The following is a 17,685-nucleotide window of genomic DNA, read 5'->3' on the forward strand; positions in this document are numbered from 1 at the left end:
ACAGAGGAAATTCTCAGTACAAATCGTTGAGAAATGGCTAAAATTCCAGGGTCAACAAGAATTTCAAGGTTTATGAAATTGGAGGGCCTCTAGTCAAGATCTCTAACAGACCACGAGAATCAGATAATGTCTGGATGACTGGAAAAACTGTCTTTCTGACAAGGTGAATAGGGTTGGAAAGAAGGCCCCAGAAGGCCCAGGAGGATGCAGAGCCCTGTGGGACCAGATGGTGGGGGGGTGGGGTCTGTGGTCCTGCCTGCTCCTCCCGTCCCCTCCCCCACCCACAGGAGCTCTTTGTGACCAGGCCACCCTCCGTGATGTGGGCCTGCTGTGCTGTGCCCAAGCACACGCCCAGAGGTCAGCTGCTTGGGGGCAGCAGTGCGGATCAGAGTATTAGTATTCTCCTATCTCTGCAAAGCGTTCTGGCTACCTGGCTGAGCTCCAGCTCCACCTCCTGGGTGACTGACATCACTGTAGGCATCCTGTGTGGACTGGGGCTCTTACTACTGCAATTCCTCTTCTTCCCAAATGATACATCCTCACCACCACCTAGAAATATCAGGAAGGTAAGGAGCCCTTGGCCCACACCAGACACAATGTGAATCTCTCTTTTCTATGATGACTTCTGCTTTTTGGGGGTCAGCTGTAGAGGCTCCTGGGATGGGAAAGAAGAGAACATCTTTTCTCAATAAAGAATCCAAGATCCTCCTTCTAGGCATAAGCCAGGTCGGGCAGCAGTTGCGGCAGGAGGATCTCTCCCAAGATTCCAGACAGGAGCCAGGTAGGGTAAAGGGCTCCAGGCCAAAGTCCCAAACCCAGGGGCCAGCGGCTGCGGCCGAGATCCTCAGAATTTGATGCCTGTAGGAGGACAGGCCCCTGAGCACTGATCCACTGGCTGCCTTCCTGGGGCAAGGGTCTGGCACAGGGGTCTAGGGCGAGGCTTCGTCCAGGCTGACCCGAGGGCAGTGGTGAGCCCACAGCACCTCTGAGCAGGGGCTGCAGTGGGGCCCAGGCCTCGGGAGGCAGCGTGCGGCCTGACAGAGCTCAGAGGGGCCTGTGGGTCTGAGCACGTGTGTTTCTGGAGCACAGAAATACATTGATGCAAGAAAGCCAGGGCGGGTCTCACGTAGAAAATCCTTTACATTCTTCAAGGAAGGAAAACTGAAGATAATTTTATGTACTTTAAAAAAGTGCAAGAAGGAAAACCTCAAGGCCCATTAGTTAAATGTAGACAGTAACATTCACAGACTTTGAGACCTGCACCCCATTTGTGACTCAAGTGAGACTTGACCCCACCCTGTCGTGATTTTGGTTTTTTGGTCCCTCAGCATCACCTGGAGCCAAGGGAGAAGAACAGGAGGAGGAAGAAGAGAGGCACAGCTCTGAGAGGTGAGCGCCTGCCCCCTGGCCCTGCCTGCCCCGAGGCAGCCTCCCTCTCTCCCGCCTGAGGGCCCAGCTCCACGACACTCCTGAGGATGCCAGCGGCAGAGCCTGTCCCTCAGGAGTGGGAGCCCGTGGGGAGGCTGGTGGGCAGGAGATCCGAGCCTGGATGCTCCCCAGAGTCTGTGCTGGAACAAAGCTGCGAGGGGCTGGAAGTGGGTGTCACCCAGCACGGACGGGGTGGGCTGGAGTGGCCCAGGAGTGCCCAGATCGGGAGCGGGGACTCCAGGTCCACGTGTGGATGATGTGTTAAACTTCCCTCAGGAGCCTCTCTAAGGTGGCCCTTGCCCTGTGGCCCACAAAGGGTGATTATGAGGGTGGCTGTACGGGCCGCAGAGGGTAATGGATGTAGAATCAGAAGGCTAGAGCAGGGCTTTCACACCTTCCAGAAACCTGCTCTGAAATCACTCCAGATGCCTCCTAAGTGTACCGCCCGAGTGAGAGCCGAGGGCCAGTCTGCTGTCCAGTGTGTTTCTTCCACACATTAAATCCTAAGGGCAACTACTCTCCTTAGCAACCTCTAGTAACAACAAGATGATGAAAAGCTCTAGACCAGTAGGGTGCCTCTCCACCATGGCTGCTAGTTAAAATCATCTGCTCGTTTAATCACCTGCGGGAGGGCACCTGAGTTGCGACACTTCCGACAGCTGCTGTGTCATGAAAGGAAGTCCTGTAATTCCCAAACCCTTCAGAACCGCTTCTCTGGTGGTTTCTTTCTCCTCCGACTGGGCAGCCCAGGAATCTAGAGCCAGGCTGACTGCTCTCTCGCCAGCTGCCCAGAATGGGGCAAGGCAGAGCTCACGCCGTGGGGACGGGTGGCACACCACTGGGGGCCCGTGCGCCACCACCCCGCCCAGCTCAGGCTCCCAGGGGCCACCTCCCCAGGACGCACCTGCCCAGCCCGCCGCAGGTCCCCCACGGCCCTCCACGAGCCCACAGCGCTCACTCCCAGGAAGGCCTTTCCTTGTCCTGAGAGACTAGAACACGCTCATGCGACCAGCATTAGTCACCTCATTTTGCCTCAACGAGGACCATGTTCCCTCTTCAAATGTTCCTTTCTAAATAGACAGAGCCTCATATTCATATTTGACTACAGTACCTCAAATATTTTGAGAAAATGATGAATTTTTAACTGCAGAGAAATGAAGAAGTACTAAGGTTTTCTTTTGCCTCCAAATCCTCTTGAACAAAAACCTACTTTATTCTTCCAGAAACTGTACTGAACCAAACATGTACAACCCAACGACACATCAGTTAGTGACCTTCTCCAAGGCTGGGTTCTACTCCACAGCAACAGCCAGGAACTATTCAGTCCCATGTGGCTCATCACTAACCTGTCGCTAAGCTAGACTGTGATGGTATGTGTGCAGGCTGTATTCATGGGGTGGGGGCACACACACATGTGCATGTGTGTGTTCTATGAGCATGCATGTGTGTGTGTGTGTGTGTGTGTGTGTGTGTGTGTGTGTGTGTGTGCTGCAGGAGGCTGTTGTGTTGATTTGAAGACTGTTACTGTCTTGTGGGTGGAAGCCAGGCCAGACAGACCCTGTGGACAAGACTCGGGGTTCCTATCTGAAAGACGTGGGCATCTTGTTGCTGCCATTGCCGCCCAGGGTCAGAGCCTCTTCAGGAAATAGGAGGCACCCAGGTGTCCTTGTGGAAAAGTGTTATGACGCACTCTCCACACTAGGCAAGGTGGGAGAGGTGGGAGCTTTTGTGCCCCTGGTGCCCAGGAAGGATGGCACAGAGCTCGGGTCTAACATGGATCCAGGCACAGGTGGAACTCTAGATCCAGTCCCCAGATCGTGATGCAATAATGGAGAAGCCTAATCTACTCTGTCCCACAGCCACTAGCCACGTGTAGCTACTGACCTTAAAATGGGGCTAGTGTGACTGAATACTGAGTTTTAAATTTCACTTCATTTTAAGGGCATGAAATGTAAAGGGTGGCAATGAACTGAACAGCACAGTTCTAGATTCTTAGCAGGGAAGCTGGAGAAAGGCCTTGTGTCCTCACCTGGGACAGGCGTCAGAGATGGAGCAGCACATGGGAGCCCCTGGGGCCAATGCAAGGGGACTTCAGGCCAACAAAGGGAATCCAACAAATTCATCTGAGAGGCAGGCTGCACACTGCAGATGCCTCCCCCTTCCAGATGTTTCTCCTCCTTGGGCCAAACATGAGGCTCCAGGCTTTTTATTAAGGGGAGACACATTTTATTCCAAATATCTGGTTTACTGTCTCCACATCCTGTCTAATACACTGAAATGTAGGGAAGAACTTCCAGAGTTCCCAGGGCATGCAAACAGGGCTCTGTGCTGGAAGCACAGGGCCAAAACCATGTCACAAAGTGTTCCAGCTCTTCAGGTAAGAGTGCCGCTGGACCCCTGGGGGGGTGGGGGAGGCTGCTCCCAGTGGAGCTCAGGGCAGCTGAGGAAAACGCTCCCTGAGTGTTGCCTGTTAAAACCCACAGGGTTTCCAAATGCATCACAAGGGAATTAACAGTATTCTGCAGTCAGGTGACCCTGTTGCGTAGGACCGGTGTTCCTGTGATGAGCCCACAAAGTCTTTTAAACCATCTGCCCCTAAAAGACCCATTGTTTCAAACCCAGGTTAACAGATACTACTGAGCTCCTTGATTTCCAGCACCTGACCATGACCCTTTTGCAGGCGGCCTCTCCCTTGCACGCTGTCAGCTCAAGGCTCTGCACCGGCATCCCTGTGCCCACAGCCGCCAAGGGTGGCTCCTTGCAGCCAACGTTTTCCAAATGAGGAAGCAAGAGTCTCAGCAGTTTCAAGGGATGATGGAATCCAGATCCATGTACCTGGTCTGCTGCTGCCACGTGCTGTCCCCAGAGAGAGGCTTTGGGTGTATAGGATGAGCCCTCGGGGGTTTGATACGGAACAGTGCTCCCACGCGTGTGTGTGAATGGAAGGAAGGGTCAGTGCTGGGGAGGGCCCAGGCTCATACTGTCCCCAAATGGCTGCAGGGAGAGGAGCCCCCATGCCACCACCTGCTGCAGCCTGATGGGACAAGAGGCCAAGCCTCAGACGCGGAGACCACTGGAGTCCACCTCAAGCAAGTCCAGGAGTCCCTGAAGGAGGAACGGCGTTGGTGACTGACAGAATGAATGAGGACACAGACACTAGCAGAAGCTGAGCCTGACCTGTTTTACTGAAATTTAGGAAGGTTATATATGTTTTGAGTATGCAGTTTCACAAAGATTAGATCATTTGATTCTTTCAGAAAAAATGTTCACATAAAGGCAAATCTGTAAAGATTAGAGATTATTGGTGCCTTAGCAATCACTAATTTTTTGCACTTATTCTTGCTTGGCTTCCCTGGCCGTCTTGGAACAAATATGACTTGTTCCCTCATGCCTGACTGGCCTGGGCCCTACTTGAAGTTTCTTATTATTGATTTTAAAATAGCCACGGTTACCATTCATCTGATTAACAAATACAGCTGAGTCTATTTTTCTGGATCTAGAGCATTACGTGGAGATTTAAAGAAAAACATCAAAACAGTGTACCATTAAAACAGTGTAGTAAGACTAAGGTAATTGCAATTGCGGGAACTGAGAACTCTGTTCCAGTCTTGGGTGAACCCTTCCATTCACTCTTGGGTAGGTGCCCAGTTTCACAGGTGCCCTGGGGGGATGAGGTAAGGAGATAATGACCACCGAATCAGAAGGCAGAGGGGCCCAATCGGGCCACTTCTCTTCCTAAGGGGGGACGCCGGGGAATGTCTGTCTTAGAGTTTTCTTAAACCATTTACAATAATATCTGTGGTAGTGATCTTTTCTACTGGGAGAGTCTCTGTAATCATGCCAGGCCCTCTGACATGCCATCATTCATGCTGACTTTCCTTTATTTTTCTATTATTCCCCGGGACCCAACAGGTCTAAGGAGTCATTGAGAAATTCCTCATGAGGCCAAGTTGGGCGGGGAGAGGGACCTGGAACCTACTCAAACAATTCTTATTTATGATAACTTGATACTTGTTTCCAGTATCTTCTCTGCATCCCCCTATTATTTTTTAATAAAATGTTGAAATTTTGCCCTGAGGTAAAATTAATAAACATTACAGTTTCTAATAGAAAGCTGTTTAACACGGTTTATTTTACCATAAAAGATATTTAAATCTTGATGTAAAATAAAGATGGAAAGTAGAGTTAAGTGCAGTAGGAAAGCAAGGGTAGACTGACAGATCCATGCCTATAAACTGGGTATTGATCCGAGTGAGACAAGGGCAATAACAGTCATGGGCACAGATTTCTCTCAAAACTGGGGGGAGAGGGGGGAGGTTCTGAGCCTCACATCTGTTGACCCCCTATTGCTCACCTGATGGCCCCCCTGCGACTGTGCCTGTCTTAGGTTGTTCCTCCCATGAGGAATCTTACCCGTCTCTGGCTAACCAGTCATCCTCTGGAGCTAATCAGGGCAATGAGGGTGGGAGAGAGAGGCAGCATCGGTTTTCTGTCTCCTTGGTTTTTTATGTCTCCATGGCCTTCATGCTCAGAATGTGCTTTAGGGATCCCTTGCCAGCCGGCAGGTTCCTAGCTCAAGTAAATATATTTTGAGGAATTCAAGCTATTTTTTATAATGTAAGATATATCTTTCAATACAACAGGGTAGTGAAGTTCTAGAAAGGGCTTTGTTTGAGAAAGAAAGAGATAACAGAATAAGCAAACAGGAAAAAAGGTGAAAAGATTGGAAAACCCCAGGGCAAAACTTGGGGGTATAGCTGGGAGTTCTCCCCTTCTTTCTTTAATTGAAGTCGTAGGTGATGTTCACTGCCGAGGGAGGCAGACTTCTGGGGTGGTTTTCATCCTCATTTTGGGAGCTGACCGCTATATGATGTTTGACCAGCTGTTTGGGGAGCCAGTGAGGACCTGGAGCAGAGATAACCTCTCCCTTAGTTAAGCACTGCTGCTGGCTTTTAGTTTTTTATCAGTTTAGGAATAATGACAAAAGACTATAAATGACAAAAGACTTACAATTTACAATGGTTTAAGATCTGAGGAGAACTTACTATAAGATAGTTTATATAAGGATATTTGGATATATTTGTAATATAAGACATTTAATAAAATTCAGCATTATTTTTTTGACAGTGCTTTCCAGGTAATTAAGCAGGTAATTATATGTCAGATAAATAAACTGAATCAGCCAAATACTTTTTCCAATGAGGAGAAAATATTTCTCTATTACGTCCCAGGACACTCTGGAAAACATCAATTAACTATAGATAAAGCACCTTTTTGAATTTGGTGTTGGGAAGTTGTCAAAAGAAAGTTTTTAGGGCACTTGCCTAAATAGAATTATAGGTTATTATTAAATAATACTTACTTTTTAACCAGAATGACAATAAAAAGGTTTAAAGGCAAATACAGAAGGTTACAGTTGTTGACAACACTTAGCTTACAGTCCTTTTAATATTAAGATCTTATTTTCTTTAGCCACAGCAATCACACAACAAAAAAATTAAAGGCGTCCAGATTGGCAAAGAAGTTAAACTGTCACTCTTTGCAGATGACATGATATTGTACATAAAAAACCTTAAAGAATCCACTCCAAAACTCCTAGATCTAATATCTGAATTTAGCAAAGTTGCAGGATACAAAATTAATACACAGAAATCTGTGGCTTTCCTATATACTAATGATGAACTAGCAGAGAGAGAAATCAGGAAAACAATTCCATGCACAATTTGCATCAAATAGAGTAAAATACCTAGGAATAAACCTAACCAAGGAAGTGAAAGACCTATACCCTGAAAATTACAAGACACTCATGAGAGAAATAAAAAAAGATACCAATGAACAGAAACTCATCCATTGCTCTTGGCTAGGAAAAATTAACACTGTCAAAATGGCCATCCTGCCTAAAGCAATCTACAGATTCAATGCAATCCCTATCAAAATACCAACAGCATTCTTCAATGATCTAGAGCAAATAGTTCTAAAATTCATATGGAACCACAAAAGACCCGAATAGCCAAAGCAATCCATAGAAGGAAGAATAAAGCTGGGCGGATTATGCTTCCTAACTTCAAGCTCTACTACAAAGCCACAGTAATCAAGACAATTTGGTACTGGCACAAGAACAGACCCTAGACCAATGGAACAGACTAGAGAGTCTTGATATAAACTGAAGCATATATGGTCAATTAATATACGATAAAGGAGCCATGGATATACAATGGGGAAATGACAGCCTCTTCAACTAGTGTCAGCAAAACTGGACAGCTACATGCAAGACAATGAAATTGGATTGCTGTTTAACCCCATACACAAAAGTAAACTCGAAATGGATCAAAAACCTGAATGTAAGTCATAAAATCATAAAACTCTTAGAAGAAAACACAGACAAAAATCTCTTGAATATAAACATGAGCAACTTTTCACTGACTGCATCTCCTTGGGCAAGGGCAACAAGAGCAAAAATGAACAAATGGGACTACATCAAGCTAAAAAGCTTCTGTACAGCAAAGGACACCATCGCAGAACAAAAAGGCATCCTACAGTATGGGAGGAACGTATTTGTAAATGACATATCTGACAAGGGGTTAACATCCAAAATATATAAAGAATGCACATCCAAAAGGCAAATACCTCAACATCCAAAAGGCAAATAACCCAATTCAAAAAAGGACAGAGGATATGAACAGACACTTCTCCAAAGAAGAAATTCCGATGGCTAACAGGTACATGAGAAGATGCTCCACATAGCTAATCATCAGGGAAATGCAAATTAAAACCACAATGAGGTGTCACCTCACACCAGTTAGGATGGCCAACATCCAAAAGACTGGGAACAATAAATGCTAGTGAGGATGCAGAAAAAGGGAAACCCTCCTACACAGCTGGTGGGAATGTAAGGTAGTTCAATCACTGTGGAAAGCAATATGGAGGTTTGACCTGGGAAACCTGAAATACCATTTGACCTGGGAATTCCACTCCTAGGAATTTACCCAAAGAAAACAAGTTCTCAGATTCAAAGACATCTGCACCCCTGTGTTTATTGCAGCACTATTTACAATAGCCAAGATATGGAAGCAATCTAAGTGTCCATTGGTAGGTGAATGGATAAAGAAGAAGTGGTGCATATACACAGTGGAATGCAAGAAACAAATCCTGCCATTTGCAACAATATGGATGAAGCTAAAGGACATTATTCTCAGTGAAATAAGTCAGGCAGAGAAAGACAAGTAGCAAATGATTTTACTCATTTGTGGAGTATAACAACGAAGCAAAACTGAAGAAAATAGCAGCAGACTCACAGACTCCACGAAGGGACTGGTGGTTACCAAAGGGGAGGGGTGAAGGAGGGAGAAGGGGACTGAGGGGTATCATGATTAGTGCACATGGTGTATGTGGGGTCACGGGGAATACAGGGTAGCACAGAGAAGACAAATAGTGACTTTGTGGCATCTTACTACACTGATGGACAGTGACTGCAATGGGATACGGTGGGGGACTCAATAAGGGTGAATGTAGTAACCACATTGCTTGTCTTGTGAAATCTTCATAAGATTATATATCAATGATACCTTAATTAAAAGTAAAGAGTAAAAAAGAATAAGTGAGGCATTTGCAATACTGCTTCCTAAGAGCACTAGGTGGGAATTATATTTAAAAAAGTCTTTTTTTCTTAAGCATTCAATAAACTGTACTTAAGAACAAAGTTATGTTCTATTACTCTTAATACAATGCATTTTTATTCCTTATACCTTCTCTTATCAAAACACATTCTTTAGCATACAGAAATGCTTTCCTTATTATATTAGGAAGTTCTAATTAGAACCTAAAACAATTTGGTACCTTAATCTTCAGTGAACACTGATAAATAGGCCATTGTAAACTGTTAGACCAGCATTCCTCAGATTGATATATTTATGAACACATTTTATCATTTTTGGAAATGTGCCTTACAGCAAAATTTGTCATTGAGCATAAAATACGTCTATATAACTTAGCAAAACTTTAAGAATTTTGGTTACCACAAAAATTCTGAGGCTGTTTGCAGATATACAGTTTTATAAATTAATATACTATTATTATTAAGATCTTCGCTACATTTACTTATTTTTAGCAGCCATGCTAGATTACTTAGAAACTTTCACCAAACATGAGACAAAGTTAAGCCTGTCTTTAAGCATCTTCTTGAAAGATTTAACAGATAATATCAACTTAAATGACTAAATAAACTTAGACATCTGATAACTATAAGGACATGTCCATTTTAGTTAAATTTAAATTAGCATTAATGCTTAATATTTTTTATTAGAATTTCTGGAACTTTTAGAATGCCCAATTTTTACAAGCACTTGTCTGTACATTAGTTTTTATTAATAACATCCAGAGGGAGGGAGCAGGAGATAAGGAGAGGTTACGTGAGGCTTTCCAAGGTCAGCTAGCTCTGCCTTGGAGTCGTAGGGGCATCCTCCTCCTCCTCCTCACCTGCTATGACCTAAATTCTTTCTGAATGTACTGTTATTTCTTCTGGGTTAGTTTCTGGTCATATTTGGGAGGCAAAGATTCATCACTCTCTGAGGCTGTGGATTTTAAAGTGCATCATAGCTAGTCACTGTTCAAGTTTTTCAGCTACAACGTTCTCTTCAAGAGGTTTATCTGACAAATAGGAGGCTGCGGGGGAGGAGTCCAAACTTTCACTAAATTCTACAGGGCAAATGTTTCCATGGGAAAGTCCTGAAGCCTATGAAGGGTGAAGTGGCGTTTAAGTTGTTGGCCCACCTTTTGCCAGAGCTGTTCGCTTACGGTTTCTCCTTCAGGAAACCCGGGGCAAGTATTTTACACAAAAGTAAGAAAAGCATGTAATTGCTGGGTGTGTAGAGCAATACCACAACTACTAAGAGTAATTTTAAGCATATGCATAAAAAGCGACTGGTTCTTTGATCCAGACTGACCCATAGCTCTAGCTTTAAACGTACAAACAAAAATTTGAGGGTCCAACAGTCCTTTGACCCTTGCTATCCCAAGTTTTACTCCTGATGCTACTACTCCTGTACTACCTCTGGGACTTCACCGAGTCCATACCTTACAGACATGTGTCTATTGACCAATGGGAGCCACTCCTCACAGAAGGTGCCAGCCATGCATGCAAGACCTGACTCTTCTCAGGTCCCCTTTATTCCATACTCAGGTCCCTGTTCGGGTGCCACCTGTGAAGACCAGCTCCACAAACCAGCGAAACCTGAGTGGAGTGGGAGTGAGGAGCTTGAGGAAAATACAGTGAGGAAAATACAGAAAAAGATACAAGAAATACATTGAAACCAAAGCTGGGATCAGGTGGTTCACTGCCTACTGATAGCAGATAAGTGATGCACTTTATTTTCTGAGTACCACTTATATGCACAAGCTCATAATTATGTCACTTCTGGGCTGATTTCATATCCAGTGATATCACCTCCTGGTACTATCACTTCCTGGTGCCCAGATCTGGTGATGTCACTTCCGGGGTGACATAACATCTTGCCCTCCATGAAACTAAAAGCTTGTTTTTGTTTTTTTGTTTTTTTTGTTTTTTTGAGAGGGCATCTCTCATATTTATTGATCAAATGGTTGATAACAACAATAAAATTCTGTATAGGGGGGTGAATGCTCAATGCACAATCATTAATTCATCTCAAGTCTAGTTCTTGTCAGTCTCCAATCTTCTGAAGCATAACGAACAAGTTCTTACATAGTGAACGAATTCTTACATAGTGAATAAGTTCTTACATGGTGAACAGTACAAGGGCAGTCATCACAGAAACTTTTGGTTCTGATCATGCATTATGAACTATAAACAATCAGGTCAAATATGAATATTCGTTTGATTTTTATACTTGATTTATATGTGGATCCCACATTTCTCCCTTTATTATTATTATTTTTATTTTTAATAAACCGCTGAAGTGGTAGGTAGATGCAAGATAAAGGTAGAAAACATAGTTTAGTGTTGTAAGAGAGCAATTGTAGATGATCAGGTGTGTGCCTGTACTATGTACTAATCCGAGCTAGACTATGTACTAATCCGAGCTAGACAAGGGCAATAAAACATCCATGGATGCAGAAGCTTTCTCTCAACACAGGGGGAGGGGGGTGAGGTTCTAAGCTTTATCACTGTTGTTCCCCAATTTCTCACCTGATGGCCCCCCTGTGACTGTGCCTGTCTTAGGTTGTTCCTCCCTTGAGGAATCTTACCCGTCTCTGGCTAACCAGTCATCTTCCAGGGCCATACAGGGAAATGTAAAGTTGGTAAGTGACAGAGAAGCCATATTGTTTGAAAAGGTTAGCTTTTTACTTCTTTGCAGATTTATGCCCTGTGGCTTCAATGCCCAGCACTTGTCTCGAGGTATCTTTACCACCTGGAGGAATTATGATACTCGGTAAATTCGATATGAGGCATGAATTCTATTTAAGGGTTGTAATTAGGAAGGAAGAAGAAAAGCTATAGAGGTAGCATATGGAAGAAAACATAGGAGGATTGATTATTTCTTTGACATATTTTCTTGTAGAGTACCTTAAATATGTATAGGTTTTAAACTACTAACTTGCGCACACATATTAACATAATAGGAATACGGTGACATAAACAAAGCAAATCTATAATTACCAGCCATCTCCAGTGAAGCCAAGAAAACCATTTAGGCACCCTAGACATTTGTGAAAATTAGTCTATGATATGATGGATATTGTCCAACTGTACTTGAACAGTCTGAGAGAAATCAGACAAATTAAAGCATCCCATTTCTGGGATCTGTTCACATCCCATATGTTCTTTTAACCATAGATAGTCTATACTCATAGGATTTTGGAGCGTTACAACTTGCACCCCTCCCGACTCCTGATTGAGTTCCAACAGTACAGATCTGGTCAAATTCGTTGTCTCACTGTATGAATATGCCAGCCTAGACATCACCCCCCTCATTCCAATGGCAAGTCCAGGAAACGGTGGGGTGGACGCAGCCACAACTGCAGCATCGCCCGGATCCCTGTGGAGGCTTTTTGATGATCATCCCCCGGCACGAGTCCATCAGAGATTGCTGATGCTGGAAGATCCTCCTCATATCGTATCTTAGTTCATTTTCTGGGTAGCCAAGCTAGGCCTTGATCTTCTGCATAGAAACAAACAGACCCTTTGCCTACACTTTGACATGCCCTCTATACCACTGTGTAGAACTCATTGGAGGTCAGCACACAGGAACTGCTTTTTTTTTTAATTTTTAATTTTTAATTTTTATTAAGAGAAAGGAATAATATCAGAAAAGAGTACCTCCATACCTGATCATCTGACACCCTTTAAATGATCAACATTAAGGATATTTGAAGGATGCGTTAATCTTTGATTTACCAATTGTTTTATCCTATCAAGGAATAATCCCTCTTTTCTTTCTTCCTTTTTTTTTAAAACTTTAATCTACACTTAATGAAGAATACTATGTTTACTATGCTCTCCCCTATATCAGGACCCCCTACAAACCACCTTACAGTCACTGTCCATCAGCATAGCAAAATGTAGAATCACTACTTGACCTCTCTGTGTTGTAGAGCCCTCCCTCCCCTTTCTCCTTTCCCCCCTATGCATGCTAATCTTAATACCCCCCTTCTTTTTCCCCCCTTACCCCACCTGCCCACCCATCCTCCCCCACTCCTTTCCATTTGGTACCTGTTAGTCCATTTTTGGGTTCTGTAATTCCACTGCTGTTTTGTTCCTTCAGTTTTTCCTTTGTTCTTATACTCCTCAGATGAGTGAAATCATTTGGTATTTCTCTTTCTCCGCTTGGCTTATTTTACTGAGCATAATACTCTCCACCTCCATCCATGTTGCTGCAAATGGTAGGGTTTTTCCTCTTCTTATGGCTGAGTAGTATTCCATTGTGTATATGTACCACATCTTCTTTATCCACTCATCTACCGATGGACATTTAGGTTGCATCCAATTTTGGGCTATTGTAAATAGTGCTGCGATAAACATAGGGGTGCATCTGCTTTCTCGAACTTGATTGCTGCGTTCTTAGGGTAAATTCCTAGGAGTGGAAATTCTGGGTGAAATGGTAAGTCTATTTTGAGCATTTTGATGAACCTCCATACTGCTTTCCACAATGGTTGAACTAATTTACATTCCTACCAGTAGTGTAGGAGGGTTCTCCTTTCTCCACAGCCTCACCAACATTTGTTGTTGTTCGTCTTCTGGATGGCAGCCATCCTTACTGCTGTAAGGTGATATCTCATTGTAGTTTTAATTTGCATTTCTCTGATCATTAGTGATGTGGAGCATCTTTTCATGTGTCTGTTGGCCATCTGTATTTCTTTTGTGGAGAACTGTCTGTTCAGTTCCTCTGCCCATTTTTTAATTGGGTTATTTGTTTTTTGTTTGTTGAGGCATGTGAGCTCTTTATATATTCTGGATGTAACGCCTTTATCGGATCTGTCATTTTCAAATATATTCTCCCATACTGTACGGTTCCTTTTTGTTCTATTGATGGTGCCTTTCGCTGTACAGAAGCTTTTCAGCTTAATATAGTCCCACTTGTTCATTTTTCCTGTTGTTTTCCCTGCCCGGGGAGATATGTTCAAGAAGAGGTCACTCATGTTTATGTCTAAGAGGTTTTTGCCTATGTTTTTTTCCAAGAGTTTAATGGTTTCATGACTTACATTCAGGTCTTTGATCCATTTTGAGTTTACCTTTGTATATGGGGTTAGACAAAGGTCCAGTTTCATTCTCCTACATGTAGCTGTCCAGTTTTGCAGGCACCATCTGTTGAGACTGTCATTTTGCCATTGTATGTCCATGGCTCCTTTATCAAATATTAATTGACCATATATGTTTGGGTTAATTTCTGGAGTCTCTAATCTGTTCCACTCGTCTGTGGCTCTGTTCTTGTGCCAGTACCAAATTGTCCTGATTATTATGGCTTTGCAGTAGAGCTTAAAGTTGGGGAGTGAGATCCCCCCTACTTTATTCTTCTTTCTCAGGATTGCTTTGGCTATTCGTGGTCTTTGGTGTTTTCATATGAATTTTTGAATTATTTGTTCCAATTCACTGAAGAATGTTGCTAGTAATTTGATAGGGATTGCATCAAATCCAAATATTGCTTTAGGCAGGATAGCCATTTTGATGATATTAATTCTTCCTAGCCACGAGCAGGGGATGAGTTTCCATTTGTTAGTGTCCCCTTTAATTTCTCTTAAGAGTGACTTGTAGTTTTTAGAGTATAAGTCTTTCACTTCTTTGGATAGGTTTATACCTAGGTATTTTATTCTTTTCGATGCAATTGTGAATGGAATTGTTTTCCTGATTTCTCTTTCTACTGGTTCATTGTTAGTGTATAGGAAAGCTACAGATTTCTGTGTGTTAATTTTGTATCCTGCAAATTTGTTGTATTCTGATATCAGTCATAGTAGTTCTGGGGAGGAGTCCTTAGGGTTTTTTATGTATAATATCATGTCATCTGCAAATAGTGACAGTTTAACTTCTTCTTTACCAATCTGGATTCCTTGTATTTCTTTGTTTTGTCTGATTGCCGTGGCTAGGACCTCCAGTACTATGTTAAATAACAGTGGGGAGAGTGGGCATCCCTGTGTAGTTCCTGATCTCAGAGGAAAAGCTTTCAGCTTCTCGCTGTTCACTATGATGTTGGCTGTGGGTTTATGATATATGGCCTTTATTATGTTGAGGTACTTGCCCTCTATTCCCATTTTGCTGAGAGTTTTTATCATGATGTTGAATTTTGTCAAATGCTTTTTCAGCATCTATGGGGATGATCATGTGGTTTTTGCCTTTCTTTTTGTTGATGTGCTGGATGCTGTTGATGGATTTTTGAATGTTGTACCATCCTTGCATCCCTGGGATGAATCCCACTTGGTCATGGTGTATGATCCTTTTGATATACTTTTGAATTCGGTTTGCTAATATTTTATTAAATATTTTTGCATCTACATTCATCAGGGATATTGGTCTGTAATTTTCTTTTTTGGTGAGGTCTTTGCCTGGTTTTGGTATTAGGGTGATGTTGGCTTCATAGAATGAGTTTGGGAGTATTCCCTCTTCTTCTACTTTTTGGAACGCTTTAAGGAGAATGGGTATTATGTCTTCTCTGTGTGTCTGATCAAATTCTGAGCTAAATCCATCCGGCCCTGGGGTTTTGTTCTTGGGTAGTTTTTTGATTACCGTTTCAATTTCTTTGCTTGTACTTGGTTTAACTTTTGTGTTTCTTCCTTGGTCAGTCTTGGGAGGTTGTATTTTTCTAGGAAGTTGTCCATTTCTTCTAGGTTTTCCAGCTTGTTGGCATATAGGTTTTCATAGTAGTCTTTAATAATTCTTTGTATTTCTGAGGGGTCTGTCGTGATTTTTCTATTCTCATTTCTGATTATGTTGTTTTGTGTTGATTCTCTTTTTCTCTTAATAAGTTTGGCTAGAGGCTTATCTATTTTTTTATTTTCTCAAAGAACCAGCTCTTGGTTTCATTGATTTTTGCTATTGTTTTATTCTTCTCAATTTTGTTTATTTCTTCTCTGATCTTTATTATGTCCCTCCTTCTGCTGACATTAGGCCTCATTTGTTCTTCTTTTTCCAGTTTCGATAGTTGTGATGTTAGACTATTCATTTGGGATTGTTCTTCCTTCTTCAGGTGTGCCTGGATCGCTATATACTTTCCTCTTAAGACTGCTTTCGCTGCATCCTACAGAAGTTGGGGCTTTGTGTTGTTGTTGTCATTTGTTTCTATATATTCCTTGATCTCTATTTTGATTTGTTCATTGATCCATTGATTATTTAGAAGCATGTTGTTAAGCGTCCATGTGTTTGTGAGCCTTTTTGTTTTCTTTGTAGAATTTATTTCTAGTTTTATACCTTTGTGGTCTGAAAAACTGGTTGGTAGAATTTCAGTATTTTGGAATTTACTGAGGCTCTTTTTGTGAGCTAGTATGTGGTCTCTTCTGGAGAATGTTCCATGTGCATTTGAGAAGAATGTATATCCTGTTGCTTTTGGATGTAGAGTTCTAGAGATGTCGATTAGGTCCATTTGTTCTAGTGCTTGTGTGTCCTTACTTATTTTGTGCCCGGTGCATCTATTCTTTGGGGTGAGTGGTGTGTTGAAGTCTCCTAAGATGAATGCATTGCAGTCTATTTCCCTCTTTAGTTCTGTCAGTATTTGTTTCACAAATGCTGGTGCTCCTGTGTTGGATGCATATATATTTAGAATGGTTATATCCTCTTGTTGGACTGAGCCCTTTATCATTATGTAGTGTCCTTCTTTATCTCTTGTTACTTTCTTTGTTTTGAAGTCTATTTTGTCTGATATTAGTACTGCAACCCCTGCTTTCTTCTCACTGTTGTTTGCCTGAAATATGTTTTTCCACCCTTTGACTTTTAGTCTGTGCTTGTCTTTGTGTTGTAGGTGAGTTTCTTGTAAGCAGCATATAGATGGGTCTTGCTTTTTTATCCATTCTATTACTCTGTGTCTTTTGATTGGTGCATTAAGTCCATTTACATTTAGGGTGACTATTGAGAGATATGTACTTATTGCCATTGCAGGCTTTAGATTCGTGGTTACCAAAGGTTCAAGGTCAGCTTCTTACTATCTTACTGACTAACTAGCTCTCTTATTGAGCTGTTATATACACTGGAGATTCTTTTATTCTCTCCCTTCTTATCCTCCTCCTCCATTCTTCATATGTTGGGTATTTTGTTGTGTGCTCTTTTTAGGAGTGCTCCCATCTAGAGCAGTCCCTGTAAGATGCCCTGTAGAGGTGGTCTGTGGGAAGCAAATTCCCTCAGATTTTGCATGTCTGGGAATTGTTTAATCCTGCCATCATATTTAAATGATAGTCGTGCTGGATACAGTATCCTTGGTTCAAGGCCCTTCTGTTTCATTGCATTAAATATATCATGCCATTCTCTTCTGGCCTGTAGGGTTTCTGTCGAGAAGTCTGATGTTAGCCTGATGGGTTTTCCTGTATAGGTGACCTTTTTCTCTCTGGCTGCATTTAAAACTCTTTCCTTGTCCTTGATTATTGCCATTTTAATTATTATGTGTCTTGGTGTTGTCCTCCTTGGATCCTTTCTGTTGGGGGTTCTGTGTTATTTCTGTGGTCTGTTTGATTATTTCCTTCCCCAGTTTGGGGAAGTTTTCAGCAATTATTTCTTCAAAGGGACTTTCTATCCCTTTTCCTCTTTCTTCTTCTTCTGGTACCCCTATATTATGGATATTATTCCTTTTGGCTTGGTCACATAGT

At 42.6% G+C, this 17,685-nt stretch overlaps 1 long non-coding RNA gene across 1 annotated transcript; it reads left to right on the forward strand.

Annotated features, from left to right (window-relative positions):
- The first annotated feature begins 360 nt into the window (after positions 1-360).
- Positions 361-4,900, forward strand: LOC140845085 (uncharacterized). The gene is made up of 3 exons (XR_012123753.1): positions 361-566; positions 1,329-1,389; positions 4,429-4,900. It is a non-coding gene; the product is annotated as an uncharacterized lncRNA (long non-coding RNA).
- The last annotated feature ends 12,785 nt before the right edge of the window (positions 4,901-17,685 follow it).

Source organism: Manis javanica, chromosome 2, assembly GCF_040802235.1.
Source record: "Manis javanica isolate MJ-LG chromosome 2, MJ_LKY, whole genome shotgun sequence".
Classification (NCBI taxonomy): domain Eukaryota; kingdom Metazoa; phylum Chordata; class Mammalia; order Pholidota; family Manidae; genus Manis; species Manis javanica.